At 48.0% G+C, this 22,158-nt stretch overlaps 1 long non-coding RNA gene across 1 annotated transcript; it reads left to right on the top strand.

Annotated features, from left to right (window-relative positions):
• Positions 1 to 3,370: 3,370 nt before the first annotated feature.
• On the top strand, positions 3,371 to 5,339 carry LOC131569622 (uncharacterized). The gene is made up of 3 exons (XR_009275808.1): positions 3,371 to 3,446; positions 3,564 to 4,331; positions 4,926 to 5,339. It is a non-coding gene; the product is annotated as an uncharacterized LOC131569622 (long non-coding RNA).
• The last annotated feature ends 16,819 nt before the right edge of the window (positions 5,340 to 22,158 follow it).

Here is a 22,158-nt window from a genome sequence, read left to right on the forward strand (position 1 = left end):
TATAAAAGCACAAAATATAAGTAAATATAAATAATAGAAATAGAATAATGTTATATAAATTACATGCTACATCAATGTCCACTATAGCTATGCATGTGAATATAAATACGAAAAATGGAAATAAAAAAATTATTTAAACATGGCTTTAAAGCAAGGGGCCTTGTTTGATTCTGGTGGGGTAAGAGGCAGGTTTTTGGCATTTATTTCAGAGCAGTTTTTGGCGGGGGTCGCCCCTGTTCTTTTTTGCCACCTTGCCTGCCCGCAGCCCCGAGGCGCGCTGCGCCCCCGGCTGGGGCGGGCGGCAGTGCTGCCGCCTTGTGGACAGAGCGCGGTACTGCAGCCCTGCGCCGAGAGGCCGCCACCTTGGGCGCGTCGCGGATGTCGCGGACTTTTGGTTGACCTTCTCAACAGGGCGGCGAAAAGGGCGGGGAAGTGGAGGACCGGGGTGGGTGTCACTGGACTGCCTGCATGGAATACCGACCCCGGCGCGGCCCCGGTGGTATTTTCTGTGACGTTTCAAGTGTACCCGACACATGCTGTGGTCTCAGCGGCGCCGCGGGCGGGCGTATTTCGGCGGGTTTGTGACAGGCATGTGGGGAAACGCCTCGCTGTGCCGGAGTCCTCTCACGGGCGCCTTCCCGCCCTGAGGGAGCCGAGCCGGGCCGAATAGTTCCGAAGAGCCGAAGAGCCGAGTGTGGGCGAAAACAGCCGAGTTTCCCCGAAGAGCCGAGTGTAGCCGAAAACAGCCGAGTTTCCCCGAAGAGCCGAGTGTAGCCGAAAATAGCCGACTTGAGACGAAGAGCCGAGTGTGGCCGAACACAGCCGACTTGAGCCGAAGAGCCGAGTGTAGCCGAACACAACCGACTTGAGACGAAGAGCCGATGATAGCCGAGTGTAACCGATAGCCGACTGTAGCCGACATTGGCCGCATTTAGACAAAGAGCCGAATATGACCGACTTTAGCCCAACCGGGCCGAGTTCAGCCGAAGAGCCGGAAAAGCCGAATTTAGACGAAAAGCCGAACCGAAACGATTTTAGACCTAAGCCGAACCAAGCCTAATTTAGCCGAGTTTATTTAAACAGAACCGAACGACGCCGCAGCACTCTGCCTGCAGAGCGCCGGTGCAGACGGCAGGGGGCGGTGTATAAAGCGAGTATAAAATATCAACTGTATATAAGAAGGAATAAAAAGCTCTGTGTCATGTGCAGCAGTAGAAAATTTCAGGCTCCCAGGGAATAAATAGTTTTCTTTCAATCATTATAGTTTTGGGGTTTTTTTTACTCCCAGGTAGCCTGAAAGTTACTACTGCTGCTTTTTGATTCTAAAGCTAGGAAGGAAAACCAAGATTACAAATACAAGAAAAAGAAAGGGAAAGGGAAAGGGAAGGGGAAAAAAAGGAAAGGAAAGGAAAGAAAGCAGGAGAGCAGAAGGGAAGGGAAAGGGGTGAAAAACAGCGTTAAAAAAAGAAAAAGAGTTGGAGGGGAAAAGAGAGGGCATTCGGGAGGAGCGGTCCTGCCTCAGGTCCTTCCCCGCCCTGGGGCGAAGGACCCGTTTGATGCCCGGGAGGGACTGCAGCTCCCGGTGGCGGGGGACGGAGCCGTGGCTGTCAGCCCGAGACTACAACTCCCGGCAGGCCCTGCTGCCGGCGCGGCGTGTGACGCAACGGCTATCGCGGCACATGAGTGGCTACCAGCCCGAGACTCCAACTCCCGGCAGGCCCTGCTGCCGGCGCGACGTGTGACGCAACGGCCGACGCTGCCCGGCATTTTTCTCTAAATCGGCAGTAAATACAGCTGAGTAAAATTAGCTTGGTTTTCTTCCTTCTTTTTTAACTGAATTGTTTTTATTAAAAATACTATTTGAATATGTAGAAAAAGTGGGGATGTCCTGTACTATATCCTAGCTTTTCTTGTTTATAGGGTGCTCAGAAAACATGCGTCCCTTAGAGTCCCTCAGAAAGGTTCTCAGTGCGATCTCTACCAAGGTATGTATTTACTAATAAGTGATCCCTTTAGATATTTGCCTGTGTACCTTTTCCTGTAATTCAGAGCTTGCGTTCTGTGGGTTTTATGATAAACCTGTAAAATATGTAAGAATGCTTTTGCAAGTCTGAATCGTTGAAGGCAGCAGTAAGTGGATTTAGAGCCTGTTCTTGACCAGACAACGGGAAAAAGTGTGACTTTGATGCTGAACTTGTTTTTTTCATTTTTCATTTGACTTGTCTGGAATGATTTAGGAATAGAGAGAGCTAGAAAAAGAGAGAAATAGAATTGATTATTGAGCACTCCTCAAATGCTCACCACGATTCAGTGTAGAGCCGAAGTGAAGGGTGATGGAACAGAGCTCTGTGCTTTAGAAGGAAATAAATTTAAACCTGACCTCCGCACAGAGTCTCACTAACTTCTTTTGTTTTAAAATACAAAATATTATTAGGAAGTGTTGGAAGTTAGTGTTTTGGGAAAGAAACGGCAGTTCCACAGAACATTCCATTTAACAGAGGCTCTAGGAAGGATTCATGTTGTAACTGCTGTCACTGCAATCAGTTGGTGGTTCAGCCTTGAAATGTGCACTTGCCCTTCTATAAAGCACTGTTTTGTTTGCCTTTCAGTGCTATGAGTCTTGATAAATTGGAGAAGAGCCCAAGAGAAATTTTTCATCCCTTGATATAAAAGGTAGGAAGTGACTTTTTTTGGTTTGGTTCTTTTTCTTTATTATTTCCTGGAAATAAAAGTAATTAAGTATAGGTACTACTGGTTTGTTTCTTCCAGTAGCAGATGATAACAATAGCAGTAGTAATAGTAAAAATAATAATAGAAATAATAATAATAGCAATGTAATACTACCTAAACTGTCTTTATCCATTGAACTGGCCATTTCAAATCAAAACTTCTAAACACAAATCAAACCATCATCCTCGTAGAATCTTTCACAGCAGTGGGCTATAGATCCTGGTTTTGTTGACAGGATTTATTGGTTCTGGAATAGCAAGAGGGAAGTACAAGCCTAACTACTTCTAGCTCACAGACCCATCCAGTGAATACTGCTTTGTGTTTTGGTGGGCTTGTGATGACTTTGAAATCAATTGCTCATTCCAGTAAAAAAAATTAATGTTTTTTTGAACCTGACAGCAGAAATAACTTTAGGCACCAACTTAATAATAACAAATCACCAATTTAAGTTCATAATTTTATGCTGTACTATCAAAGTTTAAAGGTAAATTTTTACTTATTAGGAGATGGTATAAAGTGTATGTTCCAATGTGTTGGATGTATGCAAAGGTACATACGTACCCGAAAGTCCTTAGAGGAAACAAATTTTTACGTCTGCTGTTTGATTGTTTATCATACAATATTTGGTTTTATTTCCCAGGGATCGGTGAATTTTAACTTTGGAGTCCTCTGTGCTAAGGATGCTCAGCCTACAGATGATGAAATGTTCAGTAATGGTGAGTTTTTCACCTTCTCTTTAATTGCTATGCTGATCTGAATAAGAAAAAAACAAAAGCAAGAGAAAAAAAAAGGATGGTTTATTATTTTTTACGCTGTTATGTTTGTTTCCTCAGTATTTGCTGCAGCTCTGCGAACCCAAGCTTTGGGTTCCTTCTGTCCCACTGGGAGTTGCCCAGTTTGGTTGCATCTGGTGAAATTCACCCTGAGACCTTACAGAGCTAGCTCAAACTACGTGAGAGCCATTTGCAGTTCTCTCCAGACACCTGGAGAATGGGTGATGTTTCTGAGGGTCTGGCAAGTATACTTGTATCAAAACTCAGTCTGTGAAATTTCTGGGGAAAACCCTTCTGTGTCCTGAAGGGTTCAAACTCTGGTGAGGATCCAGTTATCAGGTGCTCACCTGGATGGTTCCAGCTCTTAAAGTGAACACTTGTACTCTTACCCTGTAGTTTACATCTATTGTATTTTTGTTATTTTGCAAGATTTTACGGCTTTGCAAAATATTGTGCGTTTCACTCTTTGGAACCTCTCAGATGGTTCTTTGGTGCAGCACCACCTCATGGGACACTTGGCTGCCGTCCTGAAGGGGTTGGTCGCTAGAATTGTAAATCCTGGAGAGTTTGTAAGTCTTCTGTCCCCAGGGAGGTACCATGCTTTGTTTACTTTTGTTCTGTTTGTTAGGCGCTGCTTCTCATTGGAAGTATGAATTTCAAACTACCCTGTTCTTATTTTAACTGTTTTCCTGGTTCTCTCCCTACGGCAGGGAAAGACTCTCGTATCCTTGTCGTCGGGCTCGGTGCTGTCCAAGAAGATGCAGAGACTAAAAAAATCATAAGAAGCAAAATATGACTGCAGGGAAAACAAGCTGGAGAGAACAAAAGGTGATATTGTTATCCTTACCCTGTATTAGAAACATTCGCTGTGCTTTGATGCTGGCAGCTGCCAGGGGCTTGTTAGCTCTTTGTAGGCAGGTGTAGGTGTTCACTTGTAGGTTTTTTCTCTGGACAAGGCAATTCAAACTTTGCTAAGCTTATATTTGCAAATTACTCTCTAGCACAGTCCAGCATGACATTTTTGAATGTTGTAAAAATACCATGTTACTTGGAAATTGCTAATGATGAGAAGCTTTAGGGAAAAATAAGATGTCAGGGTTGGGAGATGTGAGAAGAATTTTGAGGGGATGTTAGACTGAAATAAAGCACACTTGAAGCTGGACTGGCACGCTGGCAGATCCCCTATTAAACAGTAGCGCTGAGATTAGCCTGGGGGTTGCCCATTGTTTCTGTAGAAATAAATGTTTTCTGGTCTTCAGAGGTAAGCTGCTTTGAAAAGCTGGAAGGCACAGCATAGTGACAATCCGTGTGCTTCGCATTAAAAATAGATTTCAGAAGGGTCCTAGGCTTTTGTCTTTTCCTAGAAGTCGATGTAATCCTATTGAGGAGTTTTTAATTCTGTGCTGCCATGTCATCGATCAGGGCCCTGTCGTACTAATCATCATACAGATGCAAAACAAAAAATCAGACCCTGTCCCGACCACTTAGAGCCCAGAACACGATTTCCTCAGGCTGCCATTTGTGTGCCATCGGTACTCACCATGGAAGCGAGCTGGGGATTGTTGCACCCGTTGGGAACAAACCGCTTCTCGTCACACAGAAATGGAATTGGGACGACGCCTCAGCCAGCCTCTCTCTCCTGAATCTGCAGCAGAGCAGTTCCAGTCCATGCGGGCAATCCAGTTCCTGACGATCTGAGCGCACGGAGCAGCGCTCAGCTGCTGTGGGGGGCTCAGGGAGGGCAGAGTGTGCATTGTCATCTTCCTGAACCTACAGACGCGAATCAAAGTGAGAAGCCACAGGGTGGAAATCAGTCGCATATATGCTAAATAAAACTTGCAGGTTTTTTTTAAGAATTGTTTTTGCTTGTTCTTTGTTGTGCTTCTGTGCTTAGAAAACCTCCCTTTACAATCAGTTCAATTCATCAATTGAACCTTTGTTTGCAGACTCTCACTGAGCAGAATTTGTTGCAGACTCAGTGCACGCTGTGCAGGCCTCCCGGGAGTGTGAGGAGCTCATGTGTGCTACTTTTTGCTTTAGGACGCTCTGAGGTATTTATTCCTTTTGGGATACATGATGAGAATTCCCAAGAGAGGTAGTTATAAGGTATGACATCGGGAAAAAGCCTGTGTGGTTGGAATGTTGTTGCTGTCAAAAGTTAATTTTTTCTTAGCCAGTAGTTAGCTTTTTGCTTTATTTTTGTGGTATCAATATTTTATTGTTTAAAAAATTCCTTCAAAATAACTTCAGTGGTCGCCCACCAGTACCTTGTTCAGATTTGCCTATTTGCTTGTAGCTGAAATGTTCACATCTTGTTTATCATTCTATTTAAGAAACTGCTGCCCAGCCAACTAATAACTGAATATCCATCTGTCTAGGACACGGGGAGAGGATTTAGGTAATGTCTTTATTTCCAGAAAAAAGTTCCAGTGTAGTTTCTAAATAGAGGAGAAGGGGGTGAAGACTCGGGGCTCTGATGCCGTTGGGGCACCCCAAGGTCCCCAGGAGAGGGGGCCCCACTGCGGTGCAGGAGCAGGTGTGTTCTCATGTAATATTGAACAAATTATAAATATAAATATGAGAATTATAAACATGAAAATATTTTTAAAATACTTAAATAAAGCGGGTTTTCTTTATTGGTCAATAGGCAGTGTTTTGATTGTAAAAATTATAAATGCAAATAATATAAAGGTAGAAATCTAAGTTTAGAAATATATAATAAATACATACAGATAAATATAAAAATTTAAAATATCAGAAAAAATTAGTTGTAGCAGTAGATATTATACATAATTTAAATAATAATTTAAATCTATTTTAAAATTTTATATATATAATATATCATTATTAATGTAATACATCCAAAGAAACGATAAATTAAAATATGAATGTATAATTATACAAAGTATAAATAAAAAATATTTCAGTATCCTTTAAAAGAAGGGTTTTTTTATTTATTTGGTTAGAGACGGGGTTTTTATTTGGAATAATGGAAGTATTATAGAAGTATAAAATTAAATATAGAAATATACAGTCAATATAGAAAGATATTTGTAAAAACACGAGCGAACGACGCCTCCTTCGGCCGAACCAAGGCGAGACCGGCGGAACCTGACGGCCTCGAGCGAACCGAGGCCAGGCTTGCGAGGCTGCCTGAACCGAGCCGAGCTCAGCCGAACCGAGCCCGCTGCTCTCGTGCGCGCTAATTAGCGCGAGTGCGGTCACTGCCCAATGAGCTCCTGTGCCACGCCGCGCTCCCGATCGTGTCCGTGCGATGGCCGGGCCGCCCGCGGGACGCGGCAGCAGGAGAGCCCCGAGCCGGGCGAGTTTAACGTGAGGCGGCGCCGCTTGCCCGCCGTCAGGGAGCCGAGCCGAGGCGAGCTCAGCCGAACGCGGAGAGAGCGGCTCCGAGTTGGGCCGAAGCGAGCCGAGCCGCGCCGAGGGCAGAGAGCGGCTCCGAGTTCGGCCGAAGAGAGCCGAGGCGCGCCGAGCGCACTGATCGGCTCCGAGTTCGGCCGAGGCGAGCCGGGCCGCGCAGAGAGTGGCTCCGAGTTCGACCGAAGCGAGCCGAGCCGCGCCGAGCGCAGAGAGCGGCTCCGAGTTCGGCCGAAGCGAGCCGAGCCGCGCCGGGCGCACAGAGAGGCTCCGAGTTCGGCCGAAGCGAGCCGAGCCGCGCCGAGCGCAGAGAGCGGCTCCGAGTTCGGCCGAAGCGAGCCGAGCCGCGCCGGGCGCACTGATCGGCTCCGAGTTCGGCCGAAGCGAGCCGAGCCGCGCCGGGCGCACTGATCGGCTCCGAGTTCGGCCGAAGCGAGCCGAGCCGCGCCGGGCGCAGAGAGCGGCTCCGAGTTCGGCCGAAGCGAGCCGAGCCGCGCCGGGCGCACAGAGAGCGGCTCCGAGTTCGGCCGAAGCGAGCCGAGCCGCGCCGAGCGCAGAGAGCGGCTCCGAGTTCGGCCGAAGCGAGCCGAGGCGCGCCGAGCGCAGAGAGCGGCTCCGAGTTCGGCCGAAGAGAGCCGAGCCGCGCCGGGCGCAGAGAGCGGCTCCGAGTTCGGCCAAAGAGAGCCGAGCCGCGCCGAGCGCAGAGAGCGGCTCCGAGTTCGGCCGAAGCGAGCCGAGGCGCGCCGGGCGCACAGAGAGGCTCCGAGTTCGGCCGAAGAGCGCCGAGGCGCGCCGAGCGCAGAGAGCGGCTCCGAGTTCGACCGAAGCGAGCCGAGCCGCGCCGGGCGCACTGATCGGCTCCGAGTTCGGCCGAAGCGAGCCGAGGCGCGCCGAGCGCAGAGAGCGGCTCCGAGTTCGGCCGAAGCGAGGCGATCCGTGCCGAAGGGTCGAGTCCAGCCGAATGCAGATGACAATGGCCGAGTTTAGCCGATTAGAGCCGAGTTTAGCCGAGCAGCTGTGAGCCTTGCACGCTTGAGGTGAGCGTGCATCGTTGCCGGCCTGGGATTGAGTGAAATGCACTAAGGAAACCAGCTCTGGGGAGGGAGGCAGGGAAATCCTCTCTTAACGTTTACCAATTCGTCCGTCAAACTCATCACGGCAGGACAGAGTGAAGACTGAAAGTGTAAGAAGATGTGGAGGGAAACAGAGAATCTGGCAGGAGCATCGAACGCACAAGTGCACGAATTTTGCTTTTTGCTTGGATGTAAACTCAGAAGTTGTAAGGAATTTGGGAAGGAGAAGGGACATTTCAGAAGGAGAAGAAGTTGTTGTTGGAGTCCTGGCAAAAGCTTAAAAAAAAAAAAAAAAAGTGGTTTCTTTTTTCTTCACTATTGTATTCTTTGGTGGTATATGGTGTGCTGTTTTATTTCTTGGTGTTATTAGCTCTGTGTAAATTGTTTATTGAGTCAAGCTAACTTTGCATGGGTTGTTTTGTATTTGAGGTAGGATCAATTTCAAGAGGTTTCTTTCACAGACTTCTGATAGGTATTACTGGGATTTTGGTTTTGTTTACTGTATGCATAAACATAGAGATTTGGTAGGGCCAGCTGGGCTGCTGGAGTTTTGGGTGTGAATTTATTAGATGGCTTTTGTTAAACACAGAATAATTATGTAAGGTAACAGCAAATTACCCAATTACCCAATTGATCTAGCTATGTAACCTTACCACAAAGTTTTATATCTTGCCAGTTTTCTGTTCTTCTGCTCCAAGTAGTTGTTGCAAAAAAAGAAAGCACTGTTCCTTTTCTGAAAAGTTTTCTTCTATAACAAGCCCTTTACTGCCCTTGAATGTGAGTCAGAGGAGCCAAACAGCTGCAGCTGCTCTGAGGGCTTGGTGGGATTCGCCCCCTCCCTTTTCCTGGGTGCCATGGGAACGAGAGGCGGGCACAATCAGGGGTATATTAACCCCAGCCGTGGCTGAGGGGCTTCATTCCCTCTCTGGGATGTGCTGGGTTAAGAGCTCTCCTCATTTCAGTGAAGAGGCTTTTTCAGCCCGTCTCAGCATCTTTTCAGCAGGTGTTTCTGGGCATCTAAAGCACAGAGGCTTGGAAGATTCTGTGAAGAAAACAGCATGGAATACAGGGAGTATTTAGGTTTGTGATTTTGGGTTTTGTGTTTAGGAGTGGTAAGGTGCTTTTGTAATTTGTAGTTTTGCTCTGGTTGTTTTTTTGGTTGGATTTCTTTTGGTGGAATTTTTGGTTTTTTTTGGTTTTCATTTTGGGGTTTTTAGTTGGTTTTTGTGGGGGTTTTGGATTTTTTGATGTTTTCTGTGGTTTTTTTGTTTCTGTGGGGAGTTAGGTGTTTTGGGATTTATTGTTTGTGTGGGTTTTGTTTGTTTGGTTTTTTTCTTTGTTTGTTTTTGGGATTGGTTTTGTTGGGTTTTTTTTGTTTTGTTTTGTTTTTTTTTAATTGAGGAGTGCAACTCCCTGAAATTCCAAGCTGTGTCAAGCACAACATTTTATTCAGCAGATTGATCATGTCACAAGAGGGATCCGCCCAAGGTCCAAGATGATGTTTGAGATTGAGGCTTCAGGTGAGTTGAGGATTGTGACTGGGAGAGGGAGGGTGAGCAGTTAGGAGTTCTTGGGAGGGAGTTTGCAGGCAGCAGGGTGAGAAAGGGTCTTTATTTGTTTATTTGAGGCCTCCCCCACACAAGGCTTCTCAGAAGCCTAGCAGAGGCATTCCCATGTCTTACAGCACACAAGGTCATCCACTGCACTCAGGGGAATGCCATTTAACTTTGCCTTTCTCTAACCCAGGTGCCACTCCTAATGAAGGCCTTGGAATCATGATGAAGCTGGAGCCTGAAGGAGCCAGGCACACTCAGGAGAGAGCAAGTAGCTGCCTTGGTGGGATTTGGCCCACATAACTCTGGACTCATACTTTGGTTTTGGTTTTCTTTATTGTAGCTCACCGAGAGGCTCACAGGCCATCACGAGGCCCTCCGAGGCAGACTCATTTCAGGTGCAGCGTGGATTCCCATCACCGATCATCCAAAAGATAAGTCGAGGGCCTTGGCCTGGAGATGAGAGAATAGTGGGTTGGGAGTTCTTGGGGCAGATTTGAAAATTGGCAGCCGGAAAAGCAATCTTCTCCAAGGGCCTCTTAGGACAGCTAAAGGGAGAGGCTCTCCTTTTGATGGCAGCTTTCAGGCGGGCAGTGCAGAACAGCTCTGGTCTGTGTTGTGTTGTCCAGTGTTCTGTGTTCCCTAGTGTGTCTTTGGGGTCCCTTTTGCCTTCTCCCCTCGAGACCCTCACCACAAGCATGATGTGTCGTGTTTCATGTCCCCCCTGTTTGCCACGTTCTGTGTCACGGGTGTGTGCACACATTTTTTGCCGGAGATGTTCTGCCCTGCCGCATGGCCTGCTGCAGTAGGAGAAACCGTGGGGCGTTGGAATTTGTAATGCTGGCTGTACTTGGGCTCTAGATGCTATTCCTAGATTGACATAAGGTGTTTGCAGCTTGTGAGTTATCCTGGTGGTGTTTGGCATATGTTGTAACTTTCTTTCAGGTGCAGACGCATTCCATGTGTGGCAGGGGGTCAGAGTTAGGAGGTGTCGGGCCTTCTTAGGAGTGCGGTGAGTAACTGAGTGGTGGGGTTTTGGCCGATGCGGTGCCAAGATCAGGGACTGATGTTTGGTTCTCTTTACTCTAGCTGTCTCAGAGACACCAGCCCAGTGCCAGCAGGACCTTCCCAGCTGACGAGGTGGCCTTTCTTTGCACCTGACAGGGACCAGCATCCCCAGATGTCTGAGAGATAAGTAGAGGGCTGTGACCCACAGAGGGGATGAAAGCAGGGTGCTGGTTTGGGAATTCCTGGGAGGGGATTTTGAGTCCAGTTTTGGGGGGGGGGGGGTGTGGTGTGTTCATGAAGTGGCCCCTTAGGCCCCATAAAAGCCAAGTCTCACTTTTGATTGCAGTGCTGAGGTGTGCAGCAGGGCAGAGCAGTCCCGGTGTGCATCGTGTCACTTGTCTATTGTGCATTATGTGTTGTTTGCGTATGCCATATCTTTCACTTAGGGGGGCCTGTGAGAAACCCTGGCATCATTGTTAGCCTCTGTGATCTCTGCACTCCTTGGCCTGGCGCCCAGGCCACAGAGCTTTTGACTAGGGAGCTCAGACAAGCATCAGACTCTCTTCTCTCTTTGGAAGCATCCAGTCAGACGTCTTTTCAGGTCTTGTTCTGAGCTGTATGGACAGCTGTGCCCCACCTGGATCCATTATGGTGGATTAGGACTTGTAATATTACGAGGTTAGGTAGAGGATTTTGACTGTAGGATTCCTAGGCATCAGTCTTTGCTGTTCTTGGAATAAATCATTCAGTAATCATCTTCTTCCTCCAGGGTTCTCTGAGCCTCATCAGCTCACCATCGGTCTCAGCTCACTCATCTCCTTTTGCATTCTCTCAGTCCTTGCAGCCGTTTTCCTTGCCAAGAGATTTCTGTTCCTGTTGTGTCCCCGTTGTCTGTCCTATCCTGTGTCATGGCTCTCAGCACACATTTGTGCCCGAGCTGCTCTGCCGTGCTGCACAGCCTGGTGCGATAGGAGAAGTCTTGGAGACTTGGAATGTGTAATGTGGGGTGTAGTTGGACACTAGATGGGATCTGTGGATGGGCACAGGGCATCTGGAGCTCATCAGTTATCCTACAAGAGTGTGACTCTTGTCCTAACTTTTTTTTCAGATTCAGATGGATTAAATGTGTGCCAGAGGGCCCCATCCCGGGTGAGGGGATTGCCCCGAGCAGGTGAGGCCCCATTTGTCTCTGCAGCAGAAGTGTGTATGGTGAGTGTGTTACAGCTCTGTTCTTTGTCTTTCTTTTCAGGAAGTCAATCTGGATGCCAGCAGTCAAGGTGAGCAGTCGAGAGAATTGGCTGTTATTGCTCAGCTCTCAAGCACAACAATTTTGCAGCAGATTCATCGTGTCACAAGAGGGATCTGCCCAGTGTCAAGGATGATGTTTGAGATTGAGGCTTCAGGTGGGTTGAGGATGGTTACTGGGAGAGGGAGGGTGAGCAGGCATCCAGTTAGGAGTTCTTGAGAGGGGGTTTGCAGGCAGCAGGGTGAGAAAGGGTCTTTATTTGTTTATTTGAGAGCCCCTCCCAAGGTGTCTCAGAAGCCTAGCAGAGGCATTCCCATGGCTTACAGCATACAAGGTGATCCACTGCACTCAGAGGAATGCCATTTAACTTTGTCTTTCTGTAACCCAGGTGCCACTGCTAATGAAGGCCACAGCCTTGGAATCAGGATGAAGCTGGAGCCTGAAGGAGCCAGGCACACTCAGGAGAGGGCAAGTAGCTGACTTGCAGGGATTTGGCCCACATAACTCTGGACTCATACTTTGGTTTTGGTTTTCTTGATTGCAGCTGACCGAGAGGCTCACAGGCCATCACAGAGCCCTCCAAGGCAGACTCATTTCAGGTGCAGCGTGGATTCCCCTCACCGATCATCCAAAAGATAAGTCGGGGGCCACAGCCTGGAGATGGTGGAGTAGCAGGTTGGGAGTTTTTGGGACAGATTCAAAAATGAGCAGAGAGGAAAGCAATCTTCTCCAAAGGCCTTTTAGGACAGCTAAAGGGAGAGGCTCTACTTTTGATGGCAGCTTTCAGGCGGGCAGTGCAGAACAGCTCCAGTCTGTATCCTGTTGTCCGGTGTGCTGTGTTCCCTAGTGTGTCTTTGGGGTCCCTTTTGCCTTCTCCCCTCGAGACCCTCACCACAAGCATGATGTGTCGTGTTTCATGTCCCCCTGTTTGTCACGTTCTGTGTCACGGGTGTGTGCACACATTTTTTGCCGGAGATGTTCTGCCCTGCCGCATGGCCTCCTGCAGTAGGACGAACCATAGGGAGGGGGAATTTGTAATGTGGGCTGTACTTGGGCTCTAGATGTTGTTCCTAGATTGACATAAGATGTTTGCAGCTTGTGAGTTACCCTGGTGGTGTTTGACATATGTTGTAACTTTCTTTCAGGTGCAGATGCATTCCACGTGTGGCAGAGGGTCAGGGTTAGGAGGTGCCGGGCCTTCTTAGGAGCGGGGTGAGTAGCAGAGTGGTGGGGTTTTGGCCGATGCGGTGCCAAGATCAGGCCCTGATGTTTGGTTCTCTTTAATCTAGCTGTCTGAGAGACACCAGCCCGGTGCCAGCAGGACCTTCCCAGCTGACGAGGTGGCCTTTCTTTGCACCTGACACAGACTGGCATCCCCAGATGTCTGAGAGATAAGTAGAGGGCTGCGACCCACAGTGGGGATGAAGGCATGGTGCTTGTTTGGGAATTCCTGGGAGGGGTTTTTGAGTCCAGTTTGGAGCGGGGGGTGTTCATTAAACGGCTCGTGAGGCCCCATGAAAGCCAAGTCTCACTTTTGATCACAGTGCTGAGGTGTGCAGGGCAGAGCAGTCCCCGTGTGCATCGTGTCACTTGTCTGTTGTGCATTGTGTGTTGTTTTGTGTATCTCCTGTCTTCTACCTTAGGCCTTTGAGGGCCCTGTCAGTACCCCTGGCATCATTGTTAGCGTCTGTAATCTCTGCATTCCCTGGTCTGGCACCCGGGCCACAGAGCTTTTGACTCGCGAGCTCAGACAGGCATCAGACTCTCTTCTCTCTTTGGAAGCATCCAGTCAGACGTCTTTTCAGGTCTTGTTCTGAGCTGTATGGACAGCTGTGCCCCACCTGGATCCATTATGGTGGATTAGGACTTGTAATATTACGAGGTTAGGTAGAGGATTTTGACTGTAGGATTCCTAGGCATCCGTCTTTGCTGTTCTTGGAATTAATCATTCAGTAATCATCTTCTTCCTTCAGAGTTCTCTGAGCCTCATCAGCTCACCATCGGTCTCAGCTCACTCATCTCCTTTTGCATTCTCTCAGTCCTTGCAGCCATTTTCCTTGCCAAGAGATTTCTGTCTGTGTCTTGTGCCTATTGTTTGTCACGTCCTGTCCTGTGTCACGGGTGTCTGCACACTTTTGGGATGGGGCTGCTCTGCCGTGCTGCACAGCCTGGTGCGATAGGAGAAGTCTTGGAGACTTGGAGTTTGTAATGTGGGGTGTAGTTGGACTCTAGATGGGATTTGTAGATGGACACAGGACATCTGGAGCTCATCAGTTATCCTGCCACAGTGTGACTCTTGTCCTAACTATTTTTCAGATTCAGATGGATTAAATGTGTGCCAGAGGGCCCCATCCCGGGTGAGGGGATTGCCCCGAGCCGGTGAGGCCCCATTTGTCTCTGCAGCAGAAGTGTGTATGGTGAGTGTGTTACAGCTCTGTTCTTTGTCTTTCTTTTCAGGATGTCAATCTGGATGCCAGCAGTCAAGGTGAGCAGTGGACAGAACTGGCTGTTATTGCTCAGCTCTCAAGCACAACAATTTTTCAGCAGATTCATCGTGTCACAAGAGGGATCTGCCCAGTGTCAAGGATGATGTTTGAGATTGAGGCTTCAGGTGAGTTGAGGATGGTGACTGGGAGAGGGAGGGTGATCAGGTATCCAGTTTAGGAGTTCTTAGGAGGGGGTTTGCAAGCAGCAGGGTGAGAAAAGGTGTTTATTTGAGGGCACCCCCACACAAGGCTGTTCAGAAGCCTAGCAGAGGCATTGCCATGTCTTAGAGCACACAAGGTGATCCACTGCACTCAGAGGAATGCCATTTAACTTTGCCTTTCTCTAACCCAGGTGCCACTCCTAATAAAGGCCACAGCCTTGGAATCAGGATGAAGCTGGAGCCTGAAGGAGCCAGGCACACTTAGGAGAGGGCAAGTAGCTGACTTGCAGGGATTTGGCCCACATAACTCTGGACTCATACTTTGGTTTTGGTTTTCTTTATTGCAGCTGACCGAGAGGCTCACAGGCCATCACAGAGCCCTCCGAGGCAGGCTCATTTCAGGTGCAGCGTGGATTCCCCTCACCGATCATCTAAAAGATAAGTCGGGGGCCGCGGTCTGGAGATGAGACGATGAGAGAGTATCAGGTTGGCAGTTCTTTGGCCAGATTTAAAAATTGGCAGTGGGGAAAGCAATCTTCTCCAAAGGCCTCTTAGGACAGCTAAAGGGAGAGGCTCTACTTTTGATGGCAGCTTTCAGGCGGGCAGTGCAGAACAGCTCCGGTCTGTATCCTGTTGTCCGGTGTGCTGTGTTCCCTAGTGTGTCTTTGGGGTCCCTTTTGCCTTCTCCCCTCGAGACCCTCACCACAAGCATGATGTGTCGTGTTTCATGTCCCCCTGTTTGTCACTTTCTGTGTCACGGGTGTGTGCACAGATTTGTGCCAGAGCTGTTCTTCCCTGCCGCATGGCCTGCTGCAATAAGACGAACCATAGGGAGGGGGAATTTGTAATGTTGGCTGTACTTGGGCTCTAGATGCTATTCCTAGATTGACATAAGGTGTTTGCAGCTTGTGAGTAACCCTGGTGGTGTTTGACATATGTTCTAACTTTCTTTCAGGTGCAGATGCATTCCACGTGTGGCAGAGGGTCAGGGTTAGGAGGTGCCAGGCCTTCTTAGGAGCGCGGTGAGTAGCTGAGTGGTGGGGTTTTGGCCGATGCGGTGCCAAGATCAGGTACTGATGTTTGGTTCTCTTTAATCTAGCTGTCTGAGAGACACCAGCCCGATGCCAGCAGGACCTTCCCATCTGATGAGGTGGCCTTTCTTTGTACCCGAGACCCGCATCCCCAGCTGTATGAGAGATAAGTAGAGGGCTACGACCCACAGTGGGGATGAAGTCATGGTGCTGTTTCGGGAAATACTGGGTGGAGTTTTTGATTCAGCTTTGGAGGTGGGGGATGTTCATGAGGTGGCCCCTTAGGCCTCATAAAAGCCAAGTCTCACTTTTGATCACAGTGTTGAGGTGTGCAGGGCAGAGCAGTCCCGGTGTGTCTCGTGTCACTTGTCTGTTGTGCATTATGTGTTGTTTGTGTATCCCATGTCTTTTACCTTTGGAGGGCCCTGTCAGTACCCCTGGCATCATTGTTAGCATCTCTGATCTCTGCATTCCCTGGCCCGGCACCCAGGCCATATATGAGTTTCTGATACCTGTCTGAGCTCCCCAGTCAAAAGTTACCTCTTTGGAAGCATCCAGTCAGGTGCCTTGTCAGGTCTTGTTCTGAGCTGTATGGACAGCTATGCCCCCACCTGGATCCATTGTGGTGGATTAGGACTTGTAATAATATGAGGTTAGGTAGAGGATTTTGACCGTAGGATTCCTAGGCATCCATCTTTGCTGTTCTTGGAATTAATCATTCAGTTATCATCTTCGTCCCCCAGGGTTTTCTGAGCCTCATCAGCTCACCATCGGTCTCAGCTCACTCATCTCCTTTTGCATTCTCTCAGTCCTTGCAGCCATTTTCCTTGCCAAGAGATTTCTTTTCCTGTTGTGTCCCCTGTTGTTGTCTGTCCTGTCTGTCCTGTGTCACGGGTGTCTGCACACATTTGGGGATGGGGCTGCTCTGCCGTGCTGCACAGCCTGGTGCGATATGAGAAGTCTTGGACACTTGGAATGTGTAATGTGGGGTGTAGTTGGACACTAGAATGGGATCTGTGGATGGGCACAGGGCATCTGGAGCTCATCAGTTATCCTACAAGAGTGTGACTCTTGTCCTAACTTTTTTTTCAGATTCAGATGGATTAAATGTGTGCCAGAGGGCCCCATCCCGGGTGAGGGGATTGCCCCGAGCAGGTGAGGCCCCATTTGTCTCTGCAGCAGAAGTGTGTATGGTGACTGTGTTACAGCTCTGTTCTTTGTCTTTCTTTTCAGGAAGTCAATCTGGATGCCAGCAGTCAAGGTGAGCAGTGGAGAGAATTGGCTGTTATTGCTCAGCTCTCAAGCACAACAATTTTTCAGCAGATTCGTCGTGTCACAAGAGGGATTTGCCCAGTGTCAAGGATGATGTTTGAGATTGAGGCTTCAGGTGAGTTGAGGATGGTGACTGGGAGAGGGAGGGTGATCAGGTATCCAGTTTAGGAGTTCTTAGGAGGGGGTTTGCAAGCAGCAGGGTGAGAAAGGGTGTTTATTTGAGGGCACCCCCACACAAGGCTGTTCAGAAGCCTAGCAGAGGCATTCCCATGGCTTACAGCATACAAGGTGATCCACTGCACTCAGAGGAATGCCATTTAACTTTGCCTTTCTGTAACCCAGGTGCCACTCCTAATGAAGGCCACAGCCTTGGAATCAGGATGAAGCTGGAGCCTGAAGGAGCCAGGCACACTCAGGAGAGGGCAAGTAGCTGACTTGCAGGGATTTGGCCCACATAACTCTGGACTCATACTTTGGTTTTGGTTTTCTTTATTGCAGCTGACCGAGAGGCTCACAGGCCGTCACAGAGCCCTCCAAGGCAGACTCATTTCAGGTGCAGCGTGGATTCCCCTCACCGATCATCCAAAAGATAAGTCGGGGGCCACGGTCTGGAGATGGCGGAGTAGCAGATTGGGAGTTCTTGGGACAGATTCAAAAATGAGCAGAGGGGAAAGCAATCTTCTCCAAGGGCCTCTTAGGACAGCTAAAGGGAGAGGCTCTACTTTTGATGGCAGCTTTCAGGCGGGCAGTGCAGAACAGCTCCGATCTGTGTCCTGTTGTCCGGTGTGCCGTGCTCCCTGGTGTGTCTTTGGGGTCCCTTTTGCCTTTTCCCCTCGAGGCCCTCACCACAAGCATGATGTGTCGTGTTTCATGTCCCCCCTGTTTGTCACTTTCTGTGTCACGGGTGTGTGCACACATTTTTTGCCGGAGCTGTTCTGCCCTGCCGCATGGCCTGCTGCAATAGGACGAGCCTTGGGGAGTTGAAATTTGTAATGTGGGCTGTACTTGGGCTCTAGATGTTGTTCCTAGATTGACATATGGTGTTTGCAGCTTGTGAGTTATCCTGGTGATGTTTGACATGTGTTCTAACTTTCTTTCAGGTGCAGATGCATTCCACGTGTGGCAGAGGGTCAGGGTTAGGAGGTGCCGGGCCTTCTTAGGAGCGCGGTGAGTAGCAGAGTGGTGGGGTTTTGGCCAATGCGGTGCCAAGATCAGGCACTGATGTTTGGTTCTCTTTACTCTAGCTGTCTCAGAGACACCAGCCCGGTGCCAGCAGGACCTTCCCGTTTGACAAGGTGAGCTTTCTTTGCACCCGAGACCCGCATCCCCAGCTGTATGAGAGATAAGTAGAGGGCTACGACCCACAGTGGGGATGAAGTCATGGTGCTGTTTCGGGAAATACTGGGTGGAGTTTTTGATTCAGCTTTGGAGGTGGGGGATGTTCATGAGGTGGCCCCTTAGGCCTCATAAAAGCAAAGTCTCACTTTTGATCACAGTGTTGAGGTGTGCAGGGCAGAGCAGTCCCGGTGTGTCTCGTGTCACTTGTCTGTTGTGCATTATGTGTTGTTTGTGTATCCCATGTCTTTTACCTTTGGAGGGCCCTGTCAGTACCCCTGGCATCATTGTTAGCATCTCTGATCTCTGCATTCCCTGGCCTGGCACCCAGGCCATATATGAGTTTCTGATACCTGTCTGAGCTCCCCAGTCAAAAGTTACCTCTTTGGAAGCATCCAGTCAGGTGCCTTGTCAGGTCTTGTTCTGAGCTGTAGGGACAGCTATGCCCCCACCTGGATCCATTTTGGTGGATTAGGACTTGGCGTAATATGAGGTTAGGTAGAGGATTCTGACCGTAGGATTCCTAGGCATCCATCTTTGCAGTTCTTAGAAGAAATCATTCAGTTATCATCTTCTTCCTTCGGGGTTCTCTGAGCCTCATCAGCTCACCATCAGTTTGAACTCGGTCATCTCCTTTTGCATTCTCTCAGTCCTTGCAGCCATTTTCCTTGCCTAGAATTTTCTGTCTGTGTTGTGTCCCCATTGTCTGTCCTGTCCTGTCCATCCTGTGTCACGGCTCTCAGCACACATTTGTGCCCGAGCTGCTCTGCCCTGCCGCATAGCCTGGTGCAATAGGAGAGGGCCCGGGGATTTGTAATGTGCAGTGTGGGGTGTAGTTGGACTCTAGATGGGTTTTGTAGATGGACACAGGATATCTGGAGCTCTTCAGTTCTCATTGAACCGTCTGACTGTTGTCCTAACTTTTTTTTCAGATGCACCTCCTCAGATGACTGCAGTAGTTGTGTAGGTTCCTTCTTCTGAAAGGGAATAGGGCGCAAGAATTCATCTTCCAGAGAATTTTTGCAAGTCCTGGCTTGTATTGTATCTGCCTATGGTGGCTTATGTTCTATGTACCTATACATCTGTCTTCTATTGGATTTTGGGTAGAAAATTTATCAGTCCAGAGAGGAGACAAGTCCTAGCTGTCAGATAGCCACTCGTTGACCCTTCCTGTCGTCTCACAGGTCCCCGAGGCTGCTGATTTCCCCAGGATCTGCCATTTTACCTCAAGGAGCGGCAGCCAGAAGATGTGTCACAGCACGTTCTTCAGCATCTCGAGTAAGGGCCGCAGTGAGCATTTAAGTGGAAAGATTGTGTGAGCGTGTGTGAGAGCACGTGGCTGTGTCTGTGTCTGCTCGTCTCTGCGTGTGTGAGTGCATGCTGACTGGATTTAACCTTGTGTGTGTGACTTTTGCTTTCCAGGTTTTGCGACTCCTTGTTAAATTTAGAATAAAAAATCCCCAGCCGGGTTGTATTGCATGAACTGACATGATATGTACCGATTTTGGCTTAAAACCCAGAAAACCAGACGAAGATGAGCAGGAAAAAACCAGAAAAAAACCACATGATGGACAAGAAAAAAACCCAGAAAAAGCCCAGGATGGGCAAGAAAGCAACGAGAAAAAAACCCCAGAAAATAATCCCAGATGGGCAAGAAAAAAACGTAGAAAAACCCCAGAAAATCACCCAAGATGGGCAAGAAAAAAACCCAGAAAAAAACCCCCAAAAAAAAACTCTGAGATGGGCAAGAAAAAAACCAGAAAAAAGTCTGAAGATGGGCAAGAAAAAACCCAGAAAAAACCCCCAAGATGGACAAGAAATAACCCAGAAAAAAATTCGAAGAAGGGCAAGAAAAGACCCAGAAAACCCCCAGAAAAAAATCGCAACCCAAGTATAAATATAGAAATGTTTGTCAAGTATATGCAAATATATAAAGAAATGTTAAATTATTTGAAATATAAAATAACATAAATATAACATTTATACAGTATTACTTGTGTTATGGATCATATTGATTTTTATTTATTTCCTATAATACACTACAATATTTATATCAATTTTACATCTATCATATCTATCATTTGTTATATGTTATACCAGATTGATATACTCTAGGTTTTTTTAAGTAGTTTAAAATAAAGGGGATTTTTTTTTTTATTTGGCAAAAGCAGGTGTTTTAGTATAAACATTATAAATACAAATAATATAAAGGTAGAAATCTAAGAATAGAAATAGATCATAAATAGCTGAAGGTTAATATAAAAATTAAAAATGTAAGAAAAAATAAGTTGTAGCAGTAGATATGGTACATAATTAGGAAAATAATTTATCTCTTATTTGAATAGGATACATGTTATACATAATGATTAATATAATACTTAAGTATAAACTGCAAATATAAATGTGAATATAGTCATGAGCGCTATAAATATAAAAATATTTCAATGTAGTTTAAAAGAATAGAGCTTTTTTGTATTTATTTAGTTAGGATGGGATTTGTATTTTAAATAGTGAAAGCATGATAGAAATGTAATTTTAGACATAGAAATATGCAATCAATGTGGAAAGATATTTATAAAAGCACAAAACATAAGTAAATATAAATAATAGAAATAGAATAATGTTATATAAATTACATGCTACATCAATGTCCACTATAGCTATGCATGTGAATATAAATACGAAAAATGGAAATAAAAAAATTATTTAAACATGGCTTTAAAGCAAGGGGCCTTGTTTGATTCTGGTGGGGTAAGAGGCAGGTTTTTGGCATTTATTTCAGAGCAGTTTTTGGCGGGGGTCGCCCCTGTTCTTTTTTGCCACCTTGCCTGCCCGCAGCCCCGAGGCGCGCTGCGCCCCCGGCTGGGGCGGGCGGCAGTGCTGCCGCCTTGTGGACAGAGCGCGGTACTGCAGCCCTGCGCCGAGAGGCCGCCACCTTGGGCGCGTCGCGGATGTCGCGGACTTTTGGTTGACCTTCTCAACAGGGCGGCGAAAAGGGCGGGGAAGTGGAGGACCGGGGTGGGTGTCACTGGACTGCCTGCATGGAATACCGACCCCGGCGCGGCCCCGGTGGTATTTTCTGTGACGTTTCAAGTGTACCCGACACATGCTGTGGTCTCAGCGGCGCCGCGGGCGGGCGTATTTCGGCGGGTTTGTGACAGGCATGTGGGGAAACGCCTCGCTGTGCCGGAGTCCTCTCACGGGCGCCTTCCCGCCCTGAGGGAGCCGAGCCGGGCCGAATAGTTCCGAAGAGCCGAAGAGCCGAGTGTGGGCGAAAACAGCCGAGTTTCCCCGAAGAGCCGAGTGTAGCCGAAAACAGCCGAGTTTCACCGAAGAGCCGAGTGTGGCCGAAAATAGCCGACTTGAGACGAAGAGCCGAGTGTGGCCGAACACAGCCGACTTGAGCCGAAGAGCCGAGTGTAGCCGAACACAGCCGACTTGAGACGAAGAGCCGATGATAGCCGAGTGTAACCGATAGCCGACTGTAGCCGACATTGGCCGCATTTAGACAAAGAGCCGAATATGACCGACTTTAGCCCAACCGGGCCGAGTTCAGCCGAAGAGCCGGAAAAGCCGAATTTAGACGAAAAGCCGAACCGAAACGATTTTAGACCTAAGCCGAACCAAGCCTAATTTAGCCGAGTTTATTTAAACAGAACCGAACGACGCCGCAGCACTCTGCCTGCAGAGCGCCGGTGCAGACGGCAGGGGGCGGTGTATAAAGCGAGTATAAAATATCAACTGTATATAAGAAGGAATAAAAAGCTCTGTGTCATGTGCAGCAGTAGAAAATTTCAGGCTCCCAGGGAATAAATAGTTTTCTTTCAATCATTATAGTTTTGGGGTTTTTTTTACTCCCAGGTAGCCTGAAAGTTACTACTGCTGCTTTTTGATTCTAAAGCTAGGAAGGAAAACCAAGATTACAAATACAAGAAAAAGAAAGGGAAAGGGAAAGGGAAGGGGAAAAAAAGGAAAGGAAAGGAAAGAAAGCAGGAGAGCAGAAGGGAAGGGAAAGGGGTGAAAAACAGCGTTAAAAAAAGAAAAAGAGTTGGAGGGGAAAAGAGAGGGCATTCGGGAGGAGCGGTCCTGCCTCAGGTCCTTCCCCGCCCTGGGGC

This window comes from Ammospiza caudacuta, chromosome 30 (assembly GCF_027887145.1).
Source record: "Ammospiza caudacuta isolate bAmmCau1 chromosome 30, bAmmCau1.pri, whole genome shotgun sequence".
In the NCBI taxonomy this organism is placed as follows: Eukaryota; Metazoa; Chordata; class Aves; order Passeriformes; family Passerellidae; genus Ammospiza; species Ammospiza caudacuta.